The following is a 14,041-nucleotide window of genomic DNA, read 5'->3' on the forward strand; positions in this document are numbered from 1 at the left end:
ATGGAATCACCTCATCAAGTATCCCAAGCCATTCCGTAGCAAGAACGGTCGCCATATCTGACACCTCTCGACTATTTTCCGTGCTGTACTATGAAGAGTATGGTGTACGGCACACCTGTAAGGTCACTGGAAGACCTTATTGTTAGAGTCCATGGAGTGCTGGAAATACTTCAAACACAACCACACTTATGCGATCCTGTGCAAGAGGCTCAGCACTGCCGATGTAGGCTATGCATTGACATGAGAGGTACGCAATTTGAAGCCGGTTTGTAATGAAGACAGCGCGATGTGCTACTCATGTTGGGTTTACACAGGGGTGACAAGTCATGGGATAGCGATATGTACATATTCAAACGGCGGTAGTATCGCGTACGAAACGTATAAAGTGGTAAAATGGCAGTGTGTTGGCGGAGCTATCATTTGTACTCAGGCGATTCATGTGAAAAGGTTGCCAACGTGATTATGGCTGCACAACGGGAGTTAACACACTTTCAACGCTAGATGGTAGGTGGAGCTAGGCGCAGGGGACACTTGATTTCGGAAATCGTTATGGAATTCAGTGTTCCGCGATCTATAGTGTCAAGAGCGTGCCGAGAATACCACATTTCAGACATCACCACGGACAACGCAGTGTCCAGCGACCTTCACTTAACGACCGAGAACAGCGGCGTTTGCGTAGAGTAGTGAAATAACCGGAGAAATCAGTGTGGGACGTACAACGAACGTATCCATTTGGATAGTACGGCGAAATTTGACGTTAATTGGTTGTGGCAGCAGACGAACGACGCGAATGCCTCTGCTAATAGCGCTGTTTCGCCTGCAGCGTCTCTCTTGGGCTCGTGACCATATCGGTTGTTCCCTGGACGCCTTGAAAACCTGATTTGGTCGGATTAGACCCGATTTCATTTGGTGAGAGCTGATGGTAGCGTTCTAGTGTAGCGCAGACACCACGAAGCCTTGGACCCAAGTTGTAATTAGGCACTGTGCAAGCTGGTGGTTGCTCCATCATGGCGGGGGTTGTGTTTATGTGGAATGGACTGGGTCCTCTGGATGTTCTGCCACTTGTAGACTATTTGCAGCCATTCATGGACTTCATGTTCCCAAACGACGATGGAATTTTTATGGATGACACTGCGCCATTCATGCCACAGCTGTTAACGATTGATTTGAAGAACACTCTGGAAAATTCGAGCGAATGATCTGGCTTTCGCAATTGTGGATAGCTACAGAGGTAGCAAGATTCAATATTTCTTCAGGGGAGTACCAATGTCTTGTTGTGTCCATGCCACGTAGAGTTGCTGAACTACGCCGGGAAAAACGTGGTCCGACAAGATGTTAAGAGGACCCCATGTTTTTTGTCACTTCAGTGTATTGACATAATGCGTGACACACACCCATCTCTGACTTCGACGCTCCACAGCGTCCAAGCAGTGCCTTTTCAGATGTGGGTTCCTTCATGTAAACCAATAAGTGTGCCTTTTCCTATAATATAAGAGGGGCGTTTGAAAAGTCCGTCCAAAGTCCGAGAGATGGCACCACCGGCGAGTATCGAGGTCATGTTTAGTTAGTAGCATCTTTGGAAAGAACCAACACCATGTTTCAGCCGTATTTGTTTATTTCTTTGTGTTTGGCATTCGTGTGAATCAAGGAAGTCGAGTGATTGTCAAAAAATGGACGAAAAAGAATTTCGTGTGGTGACTGAGCATTACTTTATGAATGGCAAAACGCCTCAGGAGACTAAAGAGAAACTTGATAAACATTACGGTGACCCTGCACCTTCCATTAGAACAGTTTATAAGTGGTTTCAAAATTTTCGGGGTGGCCATAGGGCACAAGTGATGCTGAACGTTCTGTACGCCCTGTGGAGGTTACGACTCCAGAAATCATTGATAAAATCCATGATGTGGTGACGGATGGTAGAAGAGTTAAGGTGCGTGAGATTGCTAGTGCTGTGGTCATCTTGAATGAACAGGTATATAATATTTTGCATAAACATTTGGACATGAGAAAGCTATCCGCAAGATGGATTCCGCGATTGCTCACGCTTGACCAGAAACGGAATCGTGCGAAGCGTTGCAAGGATGGTTTGCAGCTGTTCAGGAAGAATCTGCAGGACTTTTAGCTTCGTTTCGTCACTGTGGATGAAACATGGATTCATTACTATACTCCTGAGACGAAACAATCTAAACAATGGGTTACCAAGGGAGAATCTGTACCAAAAAAGGCGAGGACCATTCCTTTGGCCGGTTAGGTTATGGCGACTGTCTTTTGGGATTCGCAAGGGATAATCCTCATCGACTATTTGGAAAAGGGTAAAACTATTACAGGTGCCTATTATTCATCGTTATTGGACCATTTGAACCCGAGCTGCAAGAAAAACGCCGGCGATTGGATCGCAAAAAAGTCCTTTTCCATCACGACGACAATGCACCAGCACGCACCTCAGCAATTGTGGTCGCAAAATTAATGGAAATACGATTCCAGCTCTTTTCACATCTCCCCTGTTCTCCAGGCTTGGCTCCCTTGGGCTAGTATTTGTTCACCAATTTGATGAAATAGCTGGCGGGGCTATGGTTTTATTCAAACGAGGTGGTGATTGCAGCAACTAATAGCTATTTTGCAGACTTGGACAATTCCTATTATTCGGAAGGGATCAAAAAATTAGAACAGCGTTGGACGAGGTGTATAAGTCTAAAAGGAGACTATGTCGAAAAATAGAAAAGGTTTACCCCAAACGTAGTAATCGCTGTCGGTGTGTTTTCGGACGTCCTACATATCAGATGTGTAACAAATTTCACTCCGTCTAACATAACCTTGTAATGCTGTTACATAACTGGTACAGAGCTATTTCTCTTATTTTAGAGCTTAGGTGACTACGTTTTTTTTATAAATATTGAGTAATCAGGTCTGAAGAGCAGTCGTGAATCCTGAGCTGTAGAAAAAGACTTGTAACAGCACTCAGTGTGAAATACGTCTGCTACAAACGACGTTCACGTCTTATATTCCTATACGAGGAGCTAAGAATTTGTGTGACTCAAGACCCTACTGTCAATATTTACGTCTGATAAGAGTAGAAAATTGAAGATCTGTTTGATGATCATCAGTTTGGCTTTAGGGAAGGTAAAGGCAAGAGAAAGGCAGTTCTGACGTTGCGGCTGATAATGGAAGCAAGACTGAAGAAAAATCAGGACCGTTCATAGATCTGTCGACGTCGAGAAAGCGTTCTACAATGCCGAATGGTGCAAATTGATCAGAAATTCTGAAAAAATGGATGCAAGCTATAGGGAGAGACGGGTGATTCACAATATGTACAAGAGACAAGAGGGAATAAGAGTGGAAGACCAAGACCGAAGTGGTAAGATTAAAAAGGAAGTACGACAGGAAAGTAGTCTTTCGCTCCTACTGTTCAACCTGTGCAATGAAGAAGTAATGATGCAAATAAGACAAAGGTTCAAGAGTGGCGTTAAAATTCAAGGTTAAATGATGTCAATGATAAAATTCGCTTTATGTCAGTGAAAGCGAAGAAGTATTACAGACTCTGCTAAATGGAATCAACAGTCTAATGAGTACAGAATATGGACTAAGAGTAAATCGAAGAAAGAGAAAAGTAATGAGAAGCACACTAGGCATCAAAAAACCCATGAAGGACGGAGCAAAGAGGACGTAAAAGGCAGAGTAGCACTGGAAAGAAGGATATTTCTGGCCAAGAGAAGTCTACTAGTATCAAAAATTGACCTTAATTTGAAAAAGAAATTTCTGAGAACGTACCTTTGAAGCATGGTACTGTATGGTAGTGAAACAATGACTGCGGGAAATCCAGAATCGACGTGTTTGAGACGTGGTGCTACAGACAAATGTTGAAAATTAAGTAGACTGATAAGGTAAGGAATAGGGAAGTTATCCCGCAGAATTGGAGAGGAAATGAATATATGGGAAACACTGACAAGAAAAAGGGACAGGATGATAGGACATCTTTAAGACATCAGGGAGTAACTTCCATCGTTCTAGAGGGAGCTGCAGTTAAAAACTGTAGAGAAAGACTGAGACAGGAATACATCTAGCTAATAATTGCGACGTAAGTTGAAAGTGCTACTCTGAGAAGAAGAGGGTGGCACGTCAGAGAAATTTGTTGCGGGCCGCATCAAACCAGTTAGAAAACTGATGGCTCAAAAAATTTCGGTAATACAAATTATGTCTCGACCGAGTACTTCGAACATGTACGTGCATTTTCCACTGATATTACTTGGCACCGACTTCTGATTTCGCTACAGCAGCATGAACAGACAAACAAAGCCCTCTTCTTTTCCACCTAGAGCTGTGGACGTCTGCCTACTGGCGACATTTGAAATAGGGCATTTGCCTTGTGATACTGGAACGAGTAGTTTGAAGTCACATTACGCAGGGTGACTGGTGAGACGGTTATTTGCTCGTGCTGCATCGGCGTACTCATATGAGTAAATTAAGTGATTTTAAGCGTTTCACGCGTGTTTCTTACTTGAATTAGCATCCTTGTTAGAAAATTTGGAGATCAGCATCCTCTTTTCATTGGTTCTAGAGGACATTTGTATGTGTCATTCAAGAGCTTTCATTTCTACTTTTTGAACAATACATGAGTTTAAATTCAATTCTCTGATGAATTCTTCTCCTCGTAAAGCCTTTTCCCAGTCCTCCGGTCTTCGATAATTGTCAGCAGATGCAACATTTCTTGAACTACCATCGGCAGCAACATTATTTTCTGATTTTATATGCAGTTAGGAGCTAATTAACCCAAGTACGAGTTGCAGTGATCTTTAACACAAGTACTGTAGCGAAGAATACTTCGGGACTTTGCTTTCAATGAGCCTCTTTTCACTTCTTAGATGTTGAAAATACAGGATGCAGTTACGTCTGCACGGGACGCATCTCTAGCACAGAGCGTCGGATACTTTGGCTGCTTTTTTTCTTGATTTAAATTAATGTTAAATCGCCCTGTATTCTTCCGTTGCGTTAAGAAAGTTGCGATTATCTGACTAACAATCTGTTTCATTATGGTTCATTCAAGGGTAAAATGTCATAGAAAGGGGAAAGTTATCGGAGCATTAAAACCGGATAGATATTTCTTGTGTAGTCACAGGTTAAAGTTAGAAGAAAGTGAGCACTGTCACATTTTCCGCAACATAGCCTCTGAGTGCTGTCAGAAGTCAGGTACAGAGCCACTGCTATTATTATGCAGCTTACGGCTGAGTTTTCTGATATTTTACTTTTCACAACTCGAGGTTAATGAGATCTGAGACTGTTGAAATGAATATTTTTAAAAATACGTAGTTGTTGCATCTCTCATTAGAATACGTCGTGTACTATTTTCTGTAATCTTGCCACCAGGTCGTAGATACAAGAGAGGTTTTGGTTTGTTTATAGATAAATTTTCTGCTGCCAGTCACGACCTCCTTTTATTTATATCGTACACGACGCGTTTCGGGAAGTGATTTCCATTTTCAAGTGCGTTTTTGTGTTTGTACTAAGCCGTTTTTGCAATGTTTCTAAAGTGTGAGGTGCTGCTTTGTTCTGTTGTCTTTAATGCAGTATATAAAAACGCGAAATTTTTAGTTGATTATCGGTCTTTATAATATATAGCTACAGATGAAATCTGGAAGAACTTGTACTTACTGTTTTCTTGTTCAATATATGTGAGACTATGCACAAATGTATCGCATCACACACAATTTTCTGTGCACAGTATACGCCAAAAATAACAAATTTGCATAATCGAATAGTTACAAAGATTTGTTACATAAAATATTTTTTAATCTAAAAAGCTTTTAATGCTTAGACCGCAATTTTTCTATTATAATTAAAGTGTTATTGTTACGATTTTCAGTGGAGAGACTGGTTGATGCAGCTCTTCATTCTACTCTATACTGAGCAAGCCTCTTCATCTCCGAATAACTACTGCAACCTACATACTTCTGAATCTGCTTAGTTTATTCATCTCTTAGACTTCCTCTATTATTTTTTCCCTCCACGCTTCCCTCCAATACTGAATTGATGATCTCTTAATGCCTCGGAACGTGTTCTACCAACCGATCGTTCCTTCTATTCAAATTGTGCCACAAATTCCTCTTCTCCCCAATTGTATTTAGTAACTCCTCATTAGTTTATTATGAAACATAGATGCACTCCATAAAAATATTTAATAAAAGTTTCCTCACACTTAAATCTATACCCGATGTTAACAAATTTCTCTTCTTCAGAAACGCTTTCCTTGCCGTAGCCAGTATATATATTCTATCGTCTCTGCTTCGATCATCATCAGTTATTTTTCTCCCCAAACAGCAAAACTCATCTACTACTTTGTCTCATTTACTAATCTAGTTCCCTCAGCATCACCTGATTTAATTCGACTACATTCCATTATACTCGTTTTGCTTCTGTTGATGTTCATCTTTATACTTCTTTTAAGACACTGACCATTCCGTTCAACTGCTCTTTGTGGTCCTTTGCTGTCTCTGACGGAATTACAATGTCGTCAGCAAATCTCAAAGTTTTTATTTCTTCTCCATGGATTTAGTTCATACCCCAAATTTTCTTTTGTGTTCTTTACTGCTTGATCATTATACAAATTGAATAACATCGGGATAGGCTACAACCCTGACTCACTCCCTTCTCAATCACTGCTTCTTTTTCGTGCCCCTAGACTCTTGTAACTACCATCTTGTTTCTGTACAAATTGTAAATAGCCTTTCGCTCCCTGTATTTTATCCCTACCACCTTTAGAATCTGAAAGACAGTATTCCTGTCAACATTCTCATAAGCTTTATCTAAGACTACAAATGCTGTAAACGCAGGTTTGCCTTTCCATAACCTATCTTCTATGAGAAGACGTAGAGTCAGCATTGCCTCGCGTGTTCGTACATTTTTCCGGAATCCAAACTGATCTTCCCGGAGATCGGCTTCTACGAGTTTTTCATACATCTGTAAATGATTCGTTTTAGTATTTTGCAGCCGTGACGTATTAAACTGATAGTTCAGTAGTTTTCACAACTGTCAGTACCTGCTTTCTTTGGAACTGGGATTATTACACGTATTTCGCCTGGCTCATACGTCTTACTTGCCAGATGGAAGAGATTCGTTATGGCTGGCTCTCCCGGGGCTACTAGTAGTTTTAATGGAATGTTGTCTACTCCCGGGGCCCTGTTTTGACATTGGTCTTGCAGTGCTGTGTCAAATTCTTCACGCAGTATCATATCTCCCATTTCATTTTCATCTTCATTTACGTCCTCTTTTATTGCCCTAAGTGCATTTCTCTTGTATAGACCCTCTATATACTCCTCCCATCTTTCTGCTGTCCCTTCTTTGCTGTGGACTGGTTTTCCATCTGAGCTCTTGATATTCATACAGGTGGTTATCTTTTTTCCAAAGGTTTCTTTAATTTTCCTGTAGGTAGTATCTGTCTTACCCCTAGTGATATGCAGCATGCCCTCAGAAAAAAATACGGCCGTAGTTTCCCCTTTCTTACAGCTGTTCGCAGTACCAGGACAACAAGGCCATATTGATTGATGTTACAAGGCCAGATCAGTCAATCATCCAGACTGTTGCCCCTGCTACTACTGAAAAGGCTGCTGCCCCTCTTCGGGAATCACAGTTTCTCTGACATCTCAACAGACACCCCTCGGTTGTGGTTGCACCTACTGTACGGCTACCTGTATCACGCATGCCCCCGCACCAACAGCAAGGTCCATGGTTGAGGGGTTGGGGGGGGGGGGGGAGACAATTGAAGTAGCATAGCTAATTTCAGTTGAAACCATCTTCACATCGTTCAAACTTTAAAAATACCCTCAGTATGTATTGGAAAGCATCATTAGCTCTAGTCATGCAATGACATGCGTTCGAAGACAATGACAATAGTAAGAGTATTTTAAAAACAACACCGATCTACAACCTTACTTGCTCACGGTGATGTTTTTGAACTACATCGTCATTTTCTTCGTATTTACAAATATATGTCACTGCTTTGCTACAGCGAAAGCTGCTTTCCAAAACATATTCGATATTTTACAGTTTGAACGATATAAAGGCGGTTGCAAACAGCAACCGAAATTAATTACCCTCCTTGTAACAGGAAAATTGCTGTCTGGGCATTAAAAGTTCTGTTCTTTGAAAAAATATTATTATTAATACTGTGCGGAGAAATTGTGTGTGATGCTTAATATGTGTGAGACTCTGCACAAATGGACCACAAGAAAACTGTAAGTACATGTTCTACCAAATTTCTTAATATGTGTGAGACTCTGCACAAATGGACCACAAGAAAACTGTAAGTACATGTTCTACCAAATTTCACCACTAACTGTTCGTAAAGATCGGTAATCAACTAAAAATTGTGCGTTTAATACGTTGCAGTAAAGACAAAAGAACAATGCAGAACCTTATCAAAAACACTACGAAAAAATTGCATAGTACACAGAGAAAAACTCACTTCGAAATAGGAATCACTTCCAGAAACACGTTGAGTAAAATATAAATAAAAAAAAAAGTGACTGGTACCACAGAAGTTATTTCTAAACAGATCAATTGTTTCCACAGTCGCCGGCTTTCACAAACTATTTCTAATTGATCAAATCAGATCAACAGAGCTTTGTTACTGGAATTTAAAGTTCTTACGAGGCGGCAGATAGCGCTCAAGTTCAGCGGTTTCGACGGAGAGACCGCGCGCCACTGCCGTTTCTTTATTGAAACAAGCATCACTGGAAAGCTCCGACGTGTGCTCTCCCTTCCTGTATTTATACAACCGTGCTCCCAGACGCATTGAATAGCAAATGTTACCGCTAATGGAGTTGCTGAACTCGAGGAAAGGAAGAGAGAATCAAATTTCTTCTGCTTTATTATCAAACATGAAACACTCTGAACGCCGCTAAGCAGCGTATCTTATTACAACGAATGAAAAAATTACTTACTGCAGATATTTAAACATTTGCTTCCATGTGTTTGCGAAGCCAGATTTTTCAGAGGGATACGAAATGGCTTAAAAATGTTAGCGTTGGTTAAAAAAAACTTGCGGCAGCTCTGACATCAGTTGGCCCACCTCCGTATCAGAGGAGGTAAACAAACTAACAAAATGACTCTCATCCTCCGGTGGCTTCGAGCGAGTGGGATAGAGTTGTGCTCAAGACACTTCTGTAAGTTCATGGTAAATGTGTTTGAAACCACCATGCAGATTAAGATTTACATGGCTTTGTTGAGCAATTTCAGACGAATGTTCGCATCATTCCCTTAAAGCGACCACAACCATTTTCGTCCCTCAAATAAACTGAAAGTGCAAATATCACTTAAATTACATTATTTAGCGCCTTGTTATCCACCCAGTTACGTAGTTATAAATTCTACGGTTCTTTAGATAAATAAAGGACGTTCAAAGTAAATATCGGTTAATTCGTAATTATAACTCCTGAAGAAAAACAATTAAGCCCTCAGAAGGCATGGTCGGATGGCAATGTAACTTGGTACATCACTAGGCATGTTAATGAGAATTCTCTGTGACAGGTAGAGCGGAGTGCATAAGTGTTGTTTGTGTTTAGTACTGCTACCAAACGTGGTAGGGTATACCAAGGGCGAGAACAGTTTCAGATGTTAAGTGATGACTATAAAGGACACGGAAAATCCCCGTAATTGTGTTAGACACATTATCAACACCTGACAGTGTTTGACGGTAAATCTCTATTTGGCCAGTTGGTCGAATCGTGCTATATCTAGAGTTTTGGGGGATCCAGATGTTACAGTGGTCCAGTTTTGGCGTGCGTGGGGACGTGTGGGCAGGCATAGACATTGGCAAGATTCTTGTCGACCAAGGTTTTCCACTACAAGGGAGGATCGCAGAGCGGTGCCCCCAGTACTTCATAATCGCTTCACGTCTTGGCCTGCCATTCGAGAACAATTATTGGACTCCCTTCCATATTCTGTGTCACCCCTTACCATTGGTCGGAGACTAGCGGCTGCTCGACTGGGGTCTAGTACTGCCCCAAGCGCCGGCTGCCGTTAACATGACAACATAAACGGCTGCGTCCCATGAGTGTTCAGCGATGAATCGTGGTTGTGCAGTACCCAGGATGACCATGGTCGGCGAGAATGGCGGCTATCTGTGGAGAAGCCCCATCCTTCCAATTTTTGGAGACTTACACCGGTGTCACTTCTGGCGTGGTGGTGTGCGGACCTAATAGGTACAATTTTAGGTTGATGTGACCAGCCGAAATTACTTTCGTCCGACCACTACTGTGGGTTCTATGTCACAGGAATACTGGATAATTTACAGGTGTCGTGGACTAGCAAAGATCACTTGATGCATAGATAAAGAAACTGTTCTCTCGGAGTACAAATGTGACATTTACGAAATACATTTCATAAGAACCTTTAACTGTCACTTTCCTACTGGATGATGTTAACTGCTGCAGCTGAGGTCTCTAATTGTGGCAGAGCTTTAGCATGTTCGACACTATATTGACTTCAGCGTGAGGGCAATGCCATGCTGAGAGGGGAAGCGTGGTCTTCAGGAGTGTCTCCCATACATCATTGCAGATAGCTAATTTCTGTTGTATCTGTGGTATCGATTCGCGTAACCAACTCTGATGGCACAATGGCACTTCAAGGACGTCCTGAATCCCCAAGTGTTACCTCCCATTTGACGGTATAGTGGTGCCATTTTTCCACAGATCAATGTTCCTCTACACATGTTACGTGTCTGAACTTTCTGCAGGCTACGATATACTTCCACGACCAGCAGTATCCCCAAATCCGTCCTCAATAGAACATGTATGGGACGAGCTCGGACGCCATCTCCATCACAGGGTCAGCATGTATGTCATATTGCGACAATTGTAGGCTATCTTGCCGCATGAGAGGATACAAAGTCATGACACCATTCCCAACGGAAACAGTGTGTGCGTCTAGGGCAGGAGTGCAAGGTCATCTACATCTACATCTACAACTACGTTTATACTCCGCAAGCCACCCAACGGTGTGTGGCGGAGGAAACTTTACGTGCCACTGTCATTACCTCCCTTTGCTGTTCCAGTCGCGTATGGTTCGCGCGAAGAACGACTGCCGGAAAGCCTCCGTGCGCGCTCGAATCTCTCTAATTTTACATTCGTGATCTCCTCGGGAGGTATAAGTAGGAGGAAGCAATATATTAGATACCTCATCCAGAAACGCACCCTCTCGAAACCTGGACAGTAAGCTACACCGCGATGGACAGCGCCTCTCTTGCAGAGTCTGCCACTTGAGTTTGCTAAACATCTCCGTAACGCTATCAAGCTTACCAAATAACCTTTTGACGAAACGCACCGCTCTTCTTTGGATCTTCTCAGTCTCCTGTCAACCCGACCTGGTACGGATCCCACACTGATGAGCACTACTCTAGGTCGAACGAGTGTTTTGTAGGCCACCTCCTTTGTTGATGGACTAACATTTTCTAAGGACTCTCCCAATAAATCTCAACCTGACACCCGACTTACCAACAATTAATTTTATATGGTCATTCCACTTCAAATCGTTCCGCACACATACTCCCAGATACTTTACCGAAGTAACTGCTACCAGTGTTTGTTCCGCAATCATATAATCATACAATAAAGGATCCTTCTTTCTATGTCTTCGCAATACATTACATTTGCCTATGTTAAGGTTCAGTTGCCACTCCCTGCACCAAGTGCCTATCCGCTGCAGATCTTCCTGCATATCGCTGCAATTTTCAAATGCTGCAACGTCTCTGTATACAACAGCATCATACGCGAAAAGCCGTATGGAACTTCCGACACTATCTACTACGTCATTTATATGCATTGTGAAAAGCACACTCCCCTGTGGCACGCCAGAGGTTACTTTAACGTCTGTAGACGTCTCTCCATTGAGAACAACGTGCTGTGTTCTGTTTGCTAAAAACTCTTCATTCCAGCCACACAGAGTGATATTCCGTAGGCTCTTACTTTATCAGGCGACAGTGCGGAACTGTATCGAACGCCCTCCGGAAGTCAAGGAAAATGGCATCTACCTGGGAGCCTGTATCTAATAGTAAGTCGGCTCATACTACCAACTTTTTTACAAATTTGACTCGATTCTGTAATCAATGAAATAACATAACGTACCCTCTCAAGCCGTGAAGTTTCTTCTCTTTTCCTCGACCTCTTCTGAAATCTTCACTTTTTGTCAGACTGTGTACAGAAGGTGTGAGGGCGTTACTCGTATAATGTAAGAGTTGTGTCCGGCATCGGGCAGGAAGAAATACTGGAGAATGCGACTCCGGTATCCGCTTATACTCCCCCAACGTTGCTGGGACAATGTCGCAAGAGGCTTATTGGTATTAGCCGAAAAAAATAGACGAATTAGGAGCCGCCTCGGAAAGAATCCAGTAATATCGTCGCAGCTTCAGCACTACGGACAGGCATGTAACTATCATCAGTTGACAGTGATCGAACTGGAACCTTACAATGTAATGGTGGTGACTTGACTGACCATTTGTGTGCTGTTGCTGGACTTCATTTTACTACACCTGGCTTTCGCAGTCAGCACGTGATGGAGAGATTGATCCTGGAATGCTTATTTTTTCCGAGGGAAAGATACGTTTACCTGCGTATGTGAGGTTTCAGAACAATCGACTTTGGAACTGTGAAAATCCTCGTCAGTTACACCAAGAATCTATGCCTGTTGTGGAAAACGGAGTGTGGGATGCGCTGTGGAGTTAGTGAAATCGAATTATTGGACCTGCTTCTTAATATCAAACTGTGGCTTCTCGTAGGTATATGAATGATATACTACAACAATTCTCCAAATAGCTGACAACAGCCAAAAGAACGCACGGTTATTTGAAGTTGAACAACGTTAAGAGCATACTCCTCCAATGCTTCTATGATAAAATTACGAGTTTCTTTAATTGACAGGATAATTCCTGAAGCCGGCCGAAGTGGCCGTGCGGTTAAAGGTGCTGCAGTCTGGAACCGCAAGATCACTACGGTCGCAGGTTCGAATCCTGCCTCGGGCATGGATGTTTGTGATGTCCTTAGGTTAGTTAGGTTTAACTAGTTCTAAGTTCTCGGGGACTAATGACCTCAGCAGTTGAGTCCCATAGTGCTCAGAGCCATTTGAACCATTTTTGATAATTCCTGCATGAAATAACTGCAGATCGTTTCACTAAGAGGCAATATCTGGTGCTGGGTTTTTGCAAAGTTTTAGTTCGAGATCGTTTGATCAGATGTGGCGATGGTACAAGCTGTTAGTAGCATTATGGGATGTAAAATATTGTTACAGAGCTGCGCTAGAGCGTATAGATTCCGTCACCAGCAGAATCTAGCGGACCAAGATCAATTTTGGAATGCTCCAGCACACTGTTCCCAACCTACACTTCACCTCTGTGCTTTGTCGTGCAATGAATACCCCCAAAACTCTGCACAGAACATGCGCAACCACATAAGCAGGAGTTAATAAAATGCCTAGGTTGCCAACCATTCTCAAACTTGTAGCAAGTGCAAAGTTTTAAACATGGCTGCTTGGTTCAGTGACCGCTTCTAAATTAAAACTGAAACAAATGAGCCCTCGGTCACTATTATTTTTAGTCTTTTTGACCAGGTTTCAACACTTCTAAGAGTGCATTCATCAGAATTAAAACAATTAAAATGGCCTATAACATAGTTACAAATTCATTGGAAAAGACATTTTTATATAAAGAGTGTAATCTCCATTCCAATTTGCTGTACGGGTTCTGGAACTCTCGGAACCGAGGTGATGCAAAACTTTTTTTGATGTGTGTGTTAAGGTTAAATATAAAACCTCAAGGGATTTAAAAATGATATTATGAAAGATACACACAAGTAACATCCACCTTTCTAGCATATAGATAGTTCCTTTCCGTTCATCCATTTGCGAATGGAACAGGAAAGGAAATAACAGTGGTACAAAGTACCCTCAGCTATGCACTGTATGGTGGCTTCAGGAGTATGCGCATGGACGTATGTGTAGAATCAATCGTTTGTGTTTCCAATACAGCTGTGTGAATACCAAATTGTATCCCTCGAAGAAG

Source organism: Schistocerca piceifrons, chromosome 7 (genome assembly GCF_021461385.2).
Source record: "Schistocerca piceifrons isolate TAMUIC-IGC-003096 chromosome 7, iqSchPice1.1, whole genome shotgun sequence".
Lineage (NCBI taxonomy): Eukaryota > Metazoa > Arthropoda > Insecta > Orthoptera > Acrididae > Schistocerca > Schistocerca piceifrons.